The sequence below is a fragment of the Salvelinus fontinalis genome, chromosome 6, assembly GCF_029448725.1.
Source record: "Salvelinus fontinalis isolate EN_2023a chromosome 6, ASM2944872v1, whole genome shotgun sequence".
NCBI lineage: Eukaryota > Metazoa > Chordata > Actinopteri > Salmoniformes > Salmonidae > Salvelinus > Salvelinus fontinalis.
Window position 1 is genome coordinate 12,541,664 of NC_074670.1, and position 15,228 is coordinate 12,556,891.

General features: G+C 48.3%; 1 protein-coding gene across 1 annotated transcript in view; it reads right to left on the reverse strand.

The window, feature by feature from the left end:
* Window positions 1-15,228, reverse strand: part of atp8b2 (ATPase phospholipid transporting 8B2) — a gene marked incomplete in the record, with an annotated part of 86,377 nt that overhangs the window by 10,714 nt on the left and 60,435 nt on the right.

Here is a 15,228-nt window from a genome sequence, read left to right on the forward strand (position 1 = left end):
AACCACAACCTTGTGAATCCCCCTGATAGCCAGGTCCAGGTTATAAACCACAACCTGAACCCCCCTGATAGCCAGGTCCAGGTTATAAACCACAACCTGAATCCCCCTGATAGCCAGGTCCAGGTTATAAACCACAACCTTCTGATTCCCCCTGATAGCCAGATCCAGATCATAAACCACAACCTTCTGAATCCCCCTGATAGCCAGGTCCAGGTCATAAACCACAACCTTCTGAATCCCCCTGATAGCCAGGTCCAGGTTATAAACCACAACCTTCTGAATCCCCCTGATAGCCAGGTCCAGGATATAAACCACAACCTTGTGAACCCCCCTGATAGCCAGGTCCAGGTCATAAACCACAACCTTCTGAATCCCTCTGATAGCCAGGTTATAAACCACAACCTTCTGAATCCCCCTGATAGCCAGGTCCAGGTTATAAACCACAACCTTCTCAATCCCCCTGATAGCCAGGTCCAGGTCATAAACCACAACCTTCTGAATCCCCCTGATAGCCAGGTCATAAACCACAACCTTCTGAATCCCCCTGATAGCCAGGTCATAAACCACAACCTTCTGAATCCCCCTGATAGCCAGGTCATAAACCACAACCTTCTGAATCCCCCTGATAGCCAGGTCCAGGATATAAACCACAACCTTGTGAACCCCCCTGATAGCCAGGTCCAGGTCATAAACCACAACCTTCTGAATCCCCTGATAGCCAGGTCCAGGTCATAAACCACAACCTTCTGAATCCCCCTGATAGCCAGGTCCAGGTCATAAACCACAACCTTCTGATCCCCCCTGATAGCCAGGTCCAGGTCATAAACCACAACCTTCTGAATCCCCCTGATAGCCAGGTCATAAACCACAACCTTCTGAATCCCCCTGATAGCCAGATCATAAACCACAACCTTGTGAATCCCCCTGATAGCCAGGTCCAGGTTATAAACCACAACCTGAATCCCCCTGATAGCCAGGTCCAGGTTATAAACCACAACCTTCTGAATCCCCCTGATAGCCAGGTCCAGGGTATAAACCACAACCTTCTGAATCCCCCTGATAGCCAGGTCCAGGATATAAACCACAACCTTCTGAATCCCCCTGATAGCCAGATCCAGGGTATAAACCACAACCTTCGGAATCCCCCTGATAGCCAGGTCCAGGTTATAAACCACAACCTGAATCCCCCTGATAGCCAGGTCCAGGTTATAAACCACAACCTGAACCCCCCTGATAGCCAAGTCCAGGTTATAAACCACAACCTGAATCCCCCTGATAGCCAGGTCCAGGTTATAAACCACAACCTGATTCCCCCTGATGGCCAGGTCCAGGTTATAAACCACAACCTTCTGAATCCCCCTGATAGCCAGGTCCAGGTCATAAACCACAACCTTGTGAATCCCGCTGATAGCCAGGTCCAGGTTATAAACCACAAACTGAACCCCCCTGATAGCCAGGTCCAGGTTATAAACCACAACCTGAATCCCCCTGATAGCCAGGTCCAGGTTATAAACCACAACCTTCTGATTCCCCCTGATAGCCAGATCCAGATATAAACCACAACCTTCTGAATCCCCCTGATAGCCAGGTCCAGGGTATAAACCACAACCTTCTGAATCCCCTGATAGCCAGGTCCAGGTCATAAACCACAACCTTCTGAATCCCCCTGACAGCCAGGTCTAGGTCATAAACCACAACCTTCTCAAACCCCCTGATAGCCAGGTCCAGGTCATAAACCACAACCTTCTGAATCCCTCTGATAGCCAGGTCCAGGTCATAAACCACAACCTTCTGAATCCCCTGATAGCCAGATCATAAACCACAACCTTGTGAATCCCCCTGATAGTCAGGTCCAGGTTATAAACCACAACCTGAACCCCCCTGATAGCCAGGTCCAGGTTATAAACCACAACCTGAATCCCCCTGATAGCCAGGTCCAGGTTATAAACCACAACCTTCTGATTCCCCCTGATAGCCAGATCCAGATCATAAACCACAACCTTCTGAATCCCCCTGATAGCCAGGTCCAGGTCATAAACCACAACCTTCTGAATCCCCCTGATAGCCAGGTCCAGGTTATAAACCACAACCTTCTGAATCCCCCTGATAGCCAGGTCCAGGATATAAACCACAACCTTGTGAACCCCCCTGATAGCCAGGTCCAGGTCATAAACCACAACCTTCTGAATCCCTCTGATAGCCAGGTTATAAACCACAACCTTCTGAATCCCCCTGATAGCCAGGTCCAGGTTATAAACCACAACCTTCTCAATCCCCCTGATAGCCAGGTCCAGGTCATAAACCACAACCTTCTGAATCCCCCTGATAGCCAGGTCATAAACCACAACCTTCTGAATCCCCCTGATAGCCAGGTCATAAACCACAACCTTCTGAATCCCCCTGATAGCCAGGTCCAGGTTATAAACCACAACCTGAATCCCCCTGATAGCCAGGTCCAGGTTATAAACCACAACCTGAACCCCCCTGATAGCCAGGTCCAGGTTATAAACCACAACCTGAATCCCCCTGATAGCCAGGTCCAGGTTATAAACCACAACCTGATTCCCCCTGATAGCCAGGTCCAGGTTATAAACCACAACCTTCTGAATCCCCCTGATAGCCAGGTCCAGGTCATAAACCACAACCTTGTGAATCCCCCTGATAGCCAGGTCCAGGTTATAAACCACAACCTGAACCCCCCTGATAGCCAGGTCCAGGTTATAAACCACAACCTGAATCCCCCTGATAGCCAGTTCCAGGTTATAAACCACAACCTTCTGATTCCCCCTGATAGCCAGATCCAGATCATAAACCACAACCTTCTGAATCCCCCTGATAGCCAGGTCCAGGGTATAAACCACAACCTTCTGAATCCCCTGATAGCCAGGTCCAGGTCATAAACCACAACCTTCTGAATCCCCCTGATAGCCAGGTCCAGGTCATAAACCACAACCTTCTCAAACCCCCTGATAGCCAGGTCCAGGTCATAAACCACAACCTTCTGAATCCCTCTGATAGCCAGGTCCAGGTCATAAACCACAACCTTCTGAATCCCCTGATAGCCAGATCATAAACCACAACCTTGTGAATCCCCCTGATAGCCAGGTCCAGGTTATAAACCACAACCTGAACCCCCCTGATAGCCAGGTCCAGGTTATAAACCACAACCTGAATCCCCCTGATAGCCAGGTCCAGGTTATAAACCACAACCTTCTGATTCCCCCTGATAGCCAGATCCAGATCATAAACCACAACCTTCTGAATCCCCCTGATAGCCAGGTCCAGGTCATAAACCACAACCTTCTGAATCCCCCTGATAGCCAGGTCCAGGTTATAAACCACAACCTTCTGAATCCCCCTGATAGCCAGGTCCAGGATATAAACCACAACCTTGTGAACCCCCCTGATAGCCAGGTCCAGGTCATAAACCACAACCTTCTGAATCCCTCTGATAGCCAGGTTATAAACCACAACCTTCTGAATCCCCCTGATAGCCAGGTCCAGGTTATAAACCACAACCTCCTCAATCCCCCTGATAGCCAGGTCCAGGTCATAAACCACAACCTTCTGAATCCCCCTGATAGCCAGGTCATAAACCACAACCTTCTGAATCCCCCTGATAGCCAGGTCATAAACCACAACCTTCTGAATCCCCCTGATAGCCAGGTCATAAACCACAACCTTCTGAATCCCCCTGATAGCCAGGTCCAGGATATAAACCACAACCTTGTGAACCCCCCTGATAGCCAGGTCCAGGTCATAAACCACAACCTTCTGAATCCCCTGATAGCCAGGTCCAGGTCATAAACCACAACCTTCTGAATCCCCCTGATAGCCAGGTCCAGGTCATAAACCACAACCTTCTGATCCCCCCTGATAGCCAGGTCCAGGTCATAAACCACAACTTTCTGAATCCCCCTGATAGCCAGGTCATAAACCACAACCTTCTGAATCCCCCTGATAGCCAGATCATAAACCACAACATTGTGAATCCCCCTGATAGCCAGGTCCAGGTTATAAACCACAACCTGAATCCCCCTGATAGCCAGGTCCAGGTTATAAACCACAACCTTCTGAATCCCCCTGATAGCCAGGTCCAGGGTATAAACCACAACCTTCTGAATCCCCCTGATAGCCAGGTCCAGGATATAAACCACAACCTTCTGAATCCCCCTGATAGCCAGATCCAGGGTATAAACCACAACCTTCGGAATCCCCCTGATAGCCAGGTCCAGGTTATAAACCACAACCTGAATCCCCCTGATAGCCAGGTCCAGGTTATAAACCACAACCTGAACCCCCCTGATAGCCAGGTCCAGGTTATAAACCACAACCTGAATCCCCCTGATAGCCAGGTCCAGGTTATAAACCACAACCTGATTCCCCCTGATGGCCAGGTCCAGGTTATAAACCACAACCTTCTGAATCCCCCTGATAGCCAGGTCCAGGTCATAAACCACAACCTTGTGAATCCCGCTGATAGCCAGGTCCAGGTTATAAACCACAAACTGAACCCCCCTGATAGCCAGGTCCAGGCTATAAACCACAACCTGAATCCCCCTGATAGCCAGGTCCAGGTTATAAACCACAACCTTCTGATTCCCCCTGATAGCCAGATCCAGATCATAAACCACAACCTTCTGAATCCCCCTGATAGCCAGGTCCAGGGTATAAACCACAACCTTCTGAATCCCCTGATAGCCAGGTCCAGGTCATAAACCACAACCTTCTGAATCCCCCTGATAGCCAGGTCCAGGTCATAAACCACAACCTTCTCAAACCCCCTGATAGCCAGGTCCAGGTCATAAACCACAACCTTCTGAATCCCTCTGATAGCCAGGTCCAGGTCATAAACCACAACCTTCTGAATCCCCTGATAGCCAGATCATAAACCACAACCTTGTGAATCCCCCTGATAGTCAGGTCCAGGTTATAAACCACAACCTGAACCCCCCTGATAGCCAGGTCCAGGTTATAAACCACAACCTGAATCCCCCTGATAGCCAGGTCCAGGTTATAAACCACAACCTTCTGATTCCCCCTGATAGCCAGATCCAGATCATAAACCACAACCTTCTGAATCCCCCTGATAGCCAGGTCCAGGTCATAAACCACAACCTTCTGAATCCCCCTGATAGCCAGGTCCAGGTTATAAACCACAACCTTCTGAATCCCCCTGATAGCCAGGTCCAGGATATAAACCACAACCTTGTGAACCCCCCTGATAGCCAGGTCCAGGTCATAAACCACAACCTTCTGAATCCCTCTGATAGCCAGGTTATAAACCACAACCTTCTGAATCCCCCTGATAGCCAGGTCCAGGTTATAAACCACAACCTTCTCAATCCCCCTGATAGCCAGGTCCAGGTCATAAACCACAACCTTCTGAATCCCCCTGATAGCCAGGTCATAAACCACAACCTTCTGAATCCCCCTGATAGCCAGGTCATAAACCACAACCTTCTGAATCCCCCTGAAAGCCAGGTCCAGGTTATAAACCACAACCTTCTGAATCCCCCTGATAGCCAGGTCCAGGTTATAAACCACAACCTTCTGAATCCCCCTGATAGCCAGGTCCAGGTTATAAACCACAACCTTCTGAATCCCCCTGATAGCCAGGTCCAGGGTATAAACCACAACCTTCTGAATCCCCCTGATAGCCAGGTCCAGGTCATAAACCACAACCTTCTGAATCCCCCTGATAGCCAGGTCCAGGTTATAAACCACAACCTTCTGAATCCCCCTGATAGCCAGGTCCAGGTCCTAAACCATAACCTTCTGAATCCCCTGATAGCCAGGTCCAGGTCATAAACCACAATCTTCTGAATCCCCCTGATAGCCAGGTCCAGGTTATAAACCACAACCTTCTGAATCCCCCTGATAGCCAGGTCATAAACCACAACCTTCTGAATCCCCCTGATAGCCAGGTCCAGGTCATAAACCACAACCTTCTGAATCCCCCTGATAGCCAGGTCATAAACCACAACCTTCTGAATCCCCCCGATAGCCAGGTCATAAACCACAACCTTCTGAATCCCCCTGATATCCAGGTCCAGGTTATAAACCACAACCTTCTGAATCCCCCTGATAGCCAGGTCCAGGTTATAAACCACAACCTTCTGAATCCCCCTGATAGCCAGGTCCAGGTTATAAACCACAACCTTCTGAATCCCCCTGATAGCCAGGTCCAGGGTATAAACCACAACCTTCTGAATCCCCCTGATAGCCAGGTCCAGGTCATAAACCACAACCTTCTGAATCCCCCTGATAGCCAGGTCCAGGTTATAAACCACAACCTTCTGAATCCCCCTGATAGCCAGGTCCAGGTCATAAACCATAACCTTCTGAATCCCCTGATAGCCAGGTCCAGGTCATAAACCACAATCTTCTGAATCCCCCTGATAGCCAGGTCCAGGTTATAAACCACAACCTTCTGAATCCCCCTGATAGCCAGGTCATAAACCACAACCTTCTGAATCCCCCTGATAGCCAGGTCCAGGTCATAAACCACAACCTTCTGAATCCCCCTGATAGCCAGGTCATAAACCACAACCTTCTGAATCCCCCTGATAGCCAGGTCATAAACCACAACCTTCTGAATCCCCCTGATAGCCAGGTCCAGGTCATAAACCACAACCTTCTGAATCCCCCTGATAGCCAGGTCATAAACCACAACCTTCTGAATCCCCCTGATAGCCAGGTCATAAACCACAACCTTCTGAATCCCCCTGATAGCCAGGTCCAGGTTATAAACCACAACCTTCTGAATAACCCTGATAGCCAGGTCATAAACCACAACCTTCTGAATCCCCCAGATAGCCAGGTCATAAACCACAACCTTGTGAATCCCCCTGATAGCCAGGTCCAGGTCATAAACCACAACCTTCTGAATCCCCCTGATAGCCAGGTCATAAACCACAACCTTCTGAATCCCCCTGATAGCCAGGTCATAAACCACAACCTTCTGAATCCCCCTGATAGCCAGGTCATAAACCACAACCTTCTGAATCCCCCTGATAGCCAGGTCATAAACCACAACCTTCTGAATCCCCCTGATAGCCAGGTCATAAACCACAACCTTCTGAATCCACCTGATAGCCAGGTCATAAACCACAACCTTCTGAATCCACCTGATAGCCAGGTTATAAACCACAACCTTGTGAACCCCCCTGATAGCCAGGTCCAGGGTATAAACCACAACCTTCTGAATCCCCTGATAGCCAGGTCCAGGTCATAAACCACAACCTTCTGAATCCCCCTGATAGCCAGGTCCAGGTCATAAACCACAACCTTCTGAATCCCCCTGATAGCCAGGTCCAGGTCATAAACCACAACCTTCTGAATCCCCCTGATAGCCAGGTCCAGGTCATAAACCACAACCTTCTGAATCCCCCTGATAGCCAGGTCCAGGTCATAAACCACAACCTTCTGAATCCCCCTGATAGCCAGGTCCAGGTCATAAACCATAACCTTCTGAATCCCCTGATAGCCAGGTCATAAACAACAACCTTCTGAATCCCCCTGATAGCCAGGTCCAGGTTATAAACAACAACCTTCTGAATCCCCCTGATAGCCAGGTCCAGGTCATAAACCAGAACCTTCTGATTCCCCCTGATAGCCAGGTCCAGGTCATAAACCACAACCTTCTGAATCCCCCTGATAGCCAGGTCCAGGTTATAAACCACAACCTTCTGAATCCCCCTGATAGCCAGGTCCAGGTCATAAACCACAACCTTCTGAATCCCCCTGATAGCCAGGTCCAGGTCATAAACCACAACCTTCTGAATCCCCCTGATAGCCAGGTCCAGGTTATAAACCACAACCTTCTGAATCCCCCTGATAGCCAGGTCCAGGTCATAAACCACAACCTTCTGAATCCCCCTGATAGCCAGGTCCAGGTCATAAACCACAACCTTCTGAATCCCCCTGATAGCCAGGTCCAGGTCATAAACCACAACCTTCTGAATCACCCTGATAGCCAGGTCATAAACCACAACTTTCTGAATCCCCCTGATAGCCAGGTCCAGGTCATAAACCACAACCTTCTGATTCCCCCTGATAGCCAGGTCATAAACCAAAACCTTCTGATTCCCCCTGATAGCCAGGTCCAGGTTATAAACGACCACCTTCTGAATCCCCCTGATAGCCAGGTCATAAACCACAACCTTCTGAATCCCCTGATAGCCAGGTCCAGGTTATAAACGACAACCTTCTGATTCCCCCTGATAGCCAGGTCCAGGTCATAAACCCAACCTTCTGAATCCCCCTGATAGCCAGGTCCAGGTTATAAACCACAACCTTCTGATTCCCCCTGATAGCCAGGTCCAGGTCATAAACCACAACCTTCTGAATCCCCTTGAAAGCCAGGTCCAGGTTATAAACCACAACCTTCTGAATCCCCTGATAGCCCGGTCCAGGTTATAAACCACAACCTTCTGAATCCCCTGATAGCCAGGTCATAAACCACAACCTTCTGAATCCCCCTGATAGCCAGGTCCAGGTCATAAACCACAACCTTCTGAATCCCCCTGATAGCCAGGTCCAGGTCATAAACCACAACCTTCTGAATCCCCCTGATAGCCAGGTCCAGGTTATAAACCACAACCTTCTGAATCCCCCTGATAGCCAGGTCCAGGTCATAAACCACAACCTTCTGAATCCCCCTGATAGCCAGGTCCAGGTCATAAACCACAACCTTCTGAATCCCCCTGATAGCCAGGTCCAGGTATAAACCACAACCTTCTGAATCCCCCTGATAGCCAGGTCCAGGTCATAAACCACAACCTTCTGAATCCCCCTGATAGCCAGGTCCAGGTCATAAACCACAACCTTCTGAATCCCCCTGATAGCCAGGTCCAGGTCATAAACCACAACCTTCTGAATCCCCCTGATAGCCAGGTCCAGGTTATAAACCACAACCTTCTGAATCCCCCTGATAGCCAGGTCATAAACCACAACCTTCTGAATCGCCCTGATAGCCAGGTCCAGGTTATAAACAACAACCTTCTGAATCCCCCTGATAGCCAGGTCCAGGTTATAAACCACAACCTTCTGAATCCCCCTGATAGCCAGGTCATAAACCACAACCTTCTGAATCCCCCTGATAGCCAGGTCCAGGATATAAACCACAACCTTCTGAATCCCCTGATAGCCAGGTCCAGGTTATAAACCACAACCTTCTGAATCCCCCTGATAGCCAGGTCCAGGTTATAAACCACAACCTTCTGAATCCCCCTGATAGCCAGGTCATAAACCACAACCTTCTGAATCCCCCTGATAGCCAGGTCCAGGTCATAAACCACAACCTTCTGAATCCCCCTGATAGCCAGGTCCAGGTCATAAACCACAACCTTCTGAATCCCCCTGATAGCCAGGTCCAGGTCATAAACCACAACCTTCTGAATCCCCCTGATAGCCAGGTCCAGGTCATAAACCACAACCTTCTGAATCCCCCTGATAGCCAGGTCCAGGTCATAAACCACAACCTTCTGAATCCCCCTGATAGCCAGGTCCAGGTTATAAACCACAACCTTCTGAATCCCCCTGATAGCCAGGTCCAGGATATAAACCACAACCTTGTGAATCCCCCTGATAGCCAGGTCCAGGTCATAAACCACAACCTTCTGAATCCCCCTGATAGCCAGGTCATAAACCACAACCTTCTGAATCCCCCTGATAGCCAGGTCCAGGTCATAAACCACAACCTTCTGAATCCCCCTGATAGCCAGGTCCAGGTTATAAACCACAACCTTCTGAATCCCCCTGATAGCCAGGTCCAGGTCATAAACCACAACCTTCTGAATCCCCCTGATAGCCAGGTCCAGGTCATAAACCACAACCTTCTGAATCCCCCTGATAGCCAGGTCCAGGTCATAAACCACAACCTTCTGAATCCCCCTGATAGCCAGGTCCAGGTTATAAACCACAACCTTCTGAATCCCCCTGATAGCCAGGTCCAGGTTATAAACCACAACCTTCTGAATCCCCCTGATAGCCAGGTCCAGGTCATAAACCACAACCTTCTGAATCCCCCTGATAGCCAGGTCCAGGTTATAAACCACAACCTTCTGAATCCCCCTGATAGCCAGATCATAAACCACAACCTTCTGAATCCCCCTGATAGCCAGGTCCAGGTCATAAACCACAACCTTCTGAATCCCCCTGATAGCCAGGTCATAAACCACAACCTTCTGAATCCCCCTGATAGCCAGGTCCAGGTCATAAACCACAACCTTCTGAATCCCCCTGATAGCCAGGTCCAGGTCATAAACCACAACCTTCTGAATCCCCCTGATAGCCAGGTCCAGGTCATAAACCACAACCTTCTGAATCCCCCTGATAGCCAGGTCCAGGATATAAACCACAACCTTCTGAATCCCCCTGATAGCCAGGTCCAGGTTATAAACCACAACCTTCTGATTCCCCCTGATAGCCAGGTCCAGGTCATAAACCACAACCTTCTGAATCCCCCTGATAGCCAGGTCCAGGTTATAAACCACAACATTCTGAATCCCCCTGATAGCCAGATCATAAACCACAACCTTCTGAATCCCCCTGATAGCCAGGTCCAGGTTATAAACCACAACCTTCTGAATCCCCCTGATAGCCAGATCATAAACCACAACCTTCTGAATCCCCCTGATAGCCAGGTCCAGGTCATAAACCACAACCTTCTGAATCCCCCTGATAGCCAGGTCATAAACCACAACCTTCTGAATCCCCCTGATAGCCAGGTCCAGGTCATAAACCACAACCTTCTGAATCCCCCTGATAGCCAGGTCCAGGTCATAAACCACAACCTTCTGAATCCCCCTGATAGCCAGGTCCAGGTCATAAACCACAACCTTCTGAATCCCCCTGATAGCCAGGTCCAGGATATAAACCACAACCTTCTGATTCCCCCTGATAGCCAGGTCCAGGTTATAAACCACAACCTTCTGATTCCCCCTGATAGCCAGGTCCAGGTCATAAACCACAACCTTCTGAATCCCCCTGATAGCCAGGTCCAGGTTATAAACCACAACCTTCTGAATCCCCCTGATAGCCAGATCATAAACCACAACCTTCTGAATCCCCCTGATAGCCAGGTCCAGGTCATAAACCACAACCTTCTGAATCCCCCTGATAGCCAGGTCATAAACCACAACCTTCTGAATCCCCCTGATAGCCAGGTCCAGGTCATAAACCACAACCTTCTGAATCCCCCTGATAGCCAGGTCCAGGTCATAAACCACAACCTTCTGAATCCCCCTGATAGCCAGGTCCAGGTCATAAACCACAACCTTGTGAACCCCCCTGATAGCCAGGTCCAGGATATAAACCACAACCTTCTGAATCCCCCTGATAGCCAGGTCCAGGTCATAAACCACAACCTTCTGATTCCCCCTGATAGCCAGGTCCAGGTCATAAACCACAACCTTCTGAATCCCCCTGATAGCCAGGTCCAGGTCATAAACCACAACCTTCTGAATCCCCCTGATAGCCAGGTCCAGGTTATAAACCACAACCTTCTGAATCCCCCTGATAGCCAGGTCATAAACCACAACCTTCTGAATCGCCCTGATAGCCAGGTCCAGGTTATAAACAACAACCTTCTGAATCCCCCTGATAGCCAGGTCCAGGTTATAAACCACAACCTTCTGAATCCCCCTGATAGCCAGGTCATAAACCACAACCTTCTGAATCCCCCTGATAGCCAGGTCCAGGATATAAACCACAACCTTCTGAATCCCCTGATAACCAGGTCCAGGTTATAAACCACAACCTTCTGAATCCCCCTGATAGCCAGGTCCAGGTTATAAACCACAACCTTGTGAACCCCCCTGATAGCCAGGTCATAAACCACAACCTTCTGAATCCCCCTGATAGCCAGGTCCAGGTCATAAACCACAACCTTCTGAATCCCCCTGATAGCCAGGTCCAGGTCATAAACCACAACCTTCTGAATCCCCCTGATAGCCAGGTCCAGGTCATAAACCACAACCTTCTGAATCCCCCTGATAGCCAGGTCCAGGTCATAAACCACAACCTTCTGAATCCCCCTGATAGCCAGGTCCAGGTCATAAACCACAACCTTCTGAATCCCCCTGATAGCCAGGTCCAGGTTATAAACGACAACCTTCTGAATCCCCCTGATAGCCAGGTCCAGGATATAAACCACAACCTTGTGAACCCCCCTGATAACCAGGTCCAGGTCATAAACCATAACCTTCTGAATCCCCTGATAGCCAGGTCATAAACCACAACCTTCTGAATCCCCCTGATAGCCAGGTCATAAACCACAACCTTCTGAATCCCCCTGATAGCCAGGTCCAGGTCATAAACCACAACCTTCTGAATCCCCCTGATAGCCAGGTCCAGGTCATAAACCACAACCTTCTGAATCCCCCTGATAGCCAGGTCCAGGTCATAAACCACAACCTTCTGAATCCCCCTGATAGCCAGGTCCAGGTTATAAACCACAACCTTCTGAATCCCCCTGATAGCCAGGTCATAAACCACAACCTTCTGAATCCCCCTGATAGCCAGGTCCAGGTCATAAACCACAACCTTCTGAATCCCCCTGATAGCCATGTCATAAACCACAACCTTCTGAATCCCCCTGATAGCCAGGTCCAGGTCATAAACCACAACCTTCTGAATCCCCCTGATAGCCAGGACCAGGGTATAAACCACAACCTTCTGAATCCCCCTGATAGCCAGGACCAGGGTATAAACCACAACCTTCTGAATCCCCCTGATAGCCAGGTCCAGGGTATAAACCACAACCTTCTGAATCCCCCTGATGGCCAGGTCCAGGGGGAGTGAAAAGAGCCAACAAGCTGGCTGGAATCTTTCAGTCAAAGTTATGGGTAAGCTAAAACAAATAACATTTTCACTAGCCTGTAGGCTAATAACCGAATCATATTTTACGCCTACATTTAGGCTACATCAACACATTTTGTGGTGACTTTTACAGAACTTTGAGTTGAATAAATTGTGACAAATACAACAAGAAACCATTAGTTTCCTGTCCGTATTTTCTCCATTTACATTTCTCAATTTTTTATAGCTAAACCAAAATAGACCACATCCTGTCTTTCCAATTGAAACAAATGAGTCATAGTGGGCAGAACAAGCAAAATGGTGGGCAGAGCCAAGCACAAGCTAGCGAGATCCTATTAGCTCGTTCTAGCATACATCTGCATATTTCCATTAGGAAACGCCTACTCTGTGGAGTGAGCGTGTGCAATAACTCAATTAGCCTTTGCATTCCTTCTAAACAATGCCATTTTTAACAACTTTGGCAAAGGGTAAAATCATACAAAATGTAGTCTACTCTGTTCATAACAGATTTTAGTTTTGGGGACAGAAAACTGTATTGAGGTCAAAAGTTTCCCCGATGAGAAAATGTGCAGAATGTTGGCCAAAATCCACCTCCTTCCATTTTCTCCCACTGTCAGCCACTGGGCTTCCTCTCACTGCCATATTTGGTAGTGAGTGGGAACGCCAATCGGATATTTCACATTTACACAACCTGTGAAATATCTGTCTCATTGTTCTATCTGTGGTATAATTATGTCAGATTTATTTCAGGACGGTTGCAATATTCGCAGGAAGGATGTGTAGAACGTGTAGAATGTTTTCGGACAATATTAAACCCTAGTGATAATGACGTATTATAAGGTGATAGGGACAGCTGTTCTAGAGGGCATTAAGGTATATTCATGTCTGTAGGATAGACACAGACTCGATCTGAGTCAATATTTACAGAGAAGAGATGTGACGGGATACAGAGAGCGGTGGCGTACGCACAAACAGTTAATCATTGGTAGAGTTAGGGGACATTGGAGTGATTTCAGTCACAGCAATGAACAGACAAACAGACAGAATCACAATAGTATAGATAGAAGATAGGAGGCTTGGCTGACAGACTGAAAGTTAGACTGAAATTCAGACTGAAAGTCAGACTGAAAGTTAGACTGAAGGTCAGTTTTGAAGGCCAGACTGAAGGCCAGACTGAAGGCCAGACTGAAGGCCAGACTGAAGGTCAGACTGAAGGCCAGACTGAAGGCCAGACTGAAGGTCAGACTGAAGGCCAGACTGAAGGCCAGACTGAAGGCCAGACTGATGTTGATGAGCACTGAAAGACTTTGAGACAGGAACAGAGGATCATAAAGAAGTGGTCATGAACCAGCATCCTTTCTTCATCTCTTGCACTGACTGAATTACTATTTTATTTGACCTTTATTTTACCAGGCAGGTCAACTAAGAACACGTACTTATTTACAATGACAGCCTGGCAATTGGTGAATGCTATCTGGAGTTTAACTCCTGTTTTCACCTAACCAATGTGTTAGTGAGTAGGATCAGTGATTAGGATCAGTGAGTAGGATCAGTGATTAGGATTAGTGATTAGGATCAGTGATTAGGATCAGCGAGTAGGATTAGTGATTAGGATCAGTGATTAGGATCAGTGATTATGATCAATGATTAGGATCAGTGAGTAGGATCAGTGATTAGGATTAGTGATTAGGATCAGTGATTAGGATCAGTGATTAGGATTAGTGATTAGGATCAGTGAGTAGGATCAGTGATTAGGATCAGTGAGTAGGATCAGCGATTAGGATCAGTGATTAGGATTAGTGATTAGGATCAGTGAGTAGGATCAGCGATTAGGATCAGTGATTAGGATCAGTGATTAGGATTAGTGATTAGGATCAGTGAGTAGGATCAGCGATTAGGACCAGTGAGTAGGATCAGTGATTAGGATCAGTGAGTAGGATTAGTGAGTAGGATCAGTGAGTAGGATCAGTGATTAGAATCAGTGATTAGGATCAGTGAGTAGGATCAGTGAGTAGGATCAGTGATTAGAATCGGTGATTAGGATCAGTGAGTAGGATCAGTGAGTAGGATCAGTGATTAGGATCAGTGATTAGGATCAGTGAGTAGGATCAGTGAGTAGGATCAGTAAATAGGATCAGTGATTAGGATCAGTGATTAGGATGTGTTGGATCAAGGAGGAATGTACAGTGTGTGTGAAGTGTGTGAGTGTGGCCAGAAGCATATTGTTCTCACCGTGTCAGAGAGCTGTGAGTGTGGCCAGAAGCATATTGTTCTCACCGTGTCAGAGAGCTGTGAGTGTGGCCAGAAGCATATTGTTCTCACCGTGTCAGAGAGCTGTGAGTGTGACCAGAAGCATATTGTTCTCACCGTGTCAGAGAGCTGTGAGTGTGACCAGAAGCATAT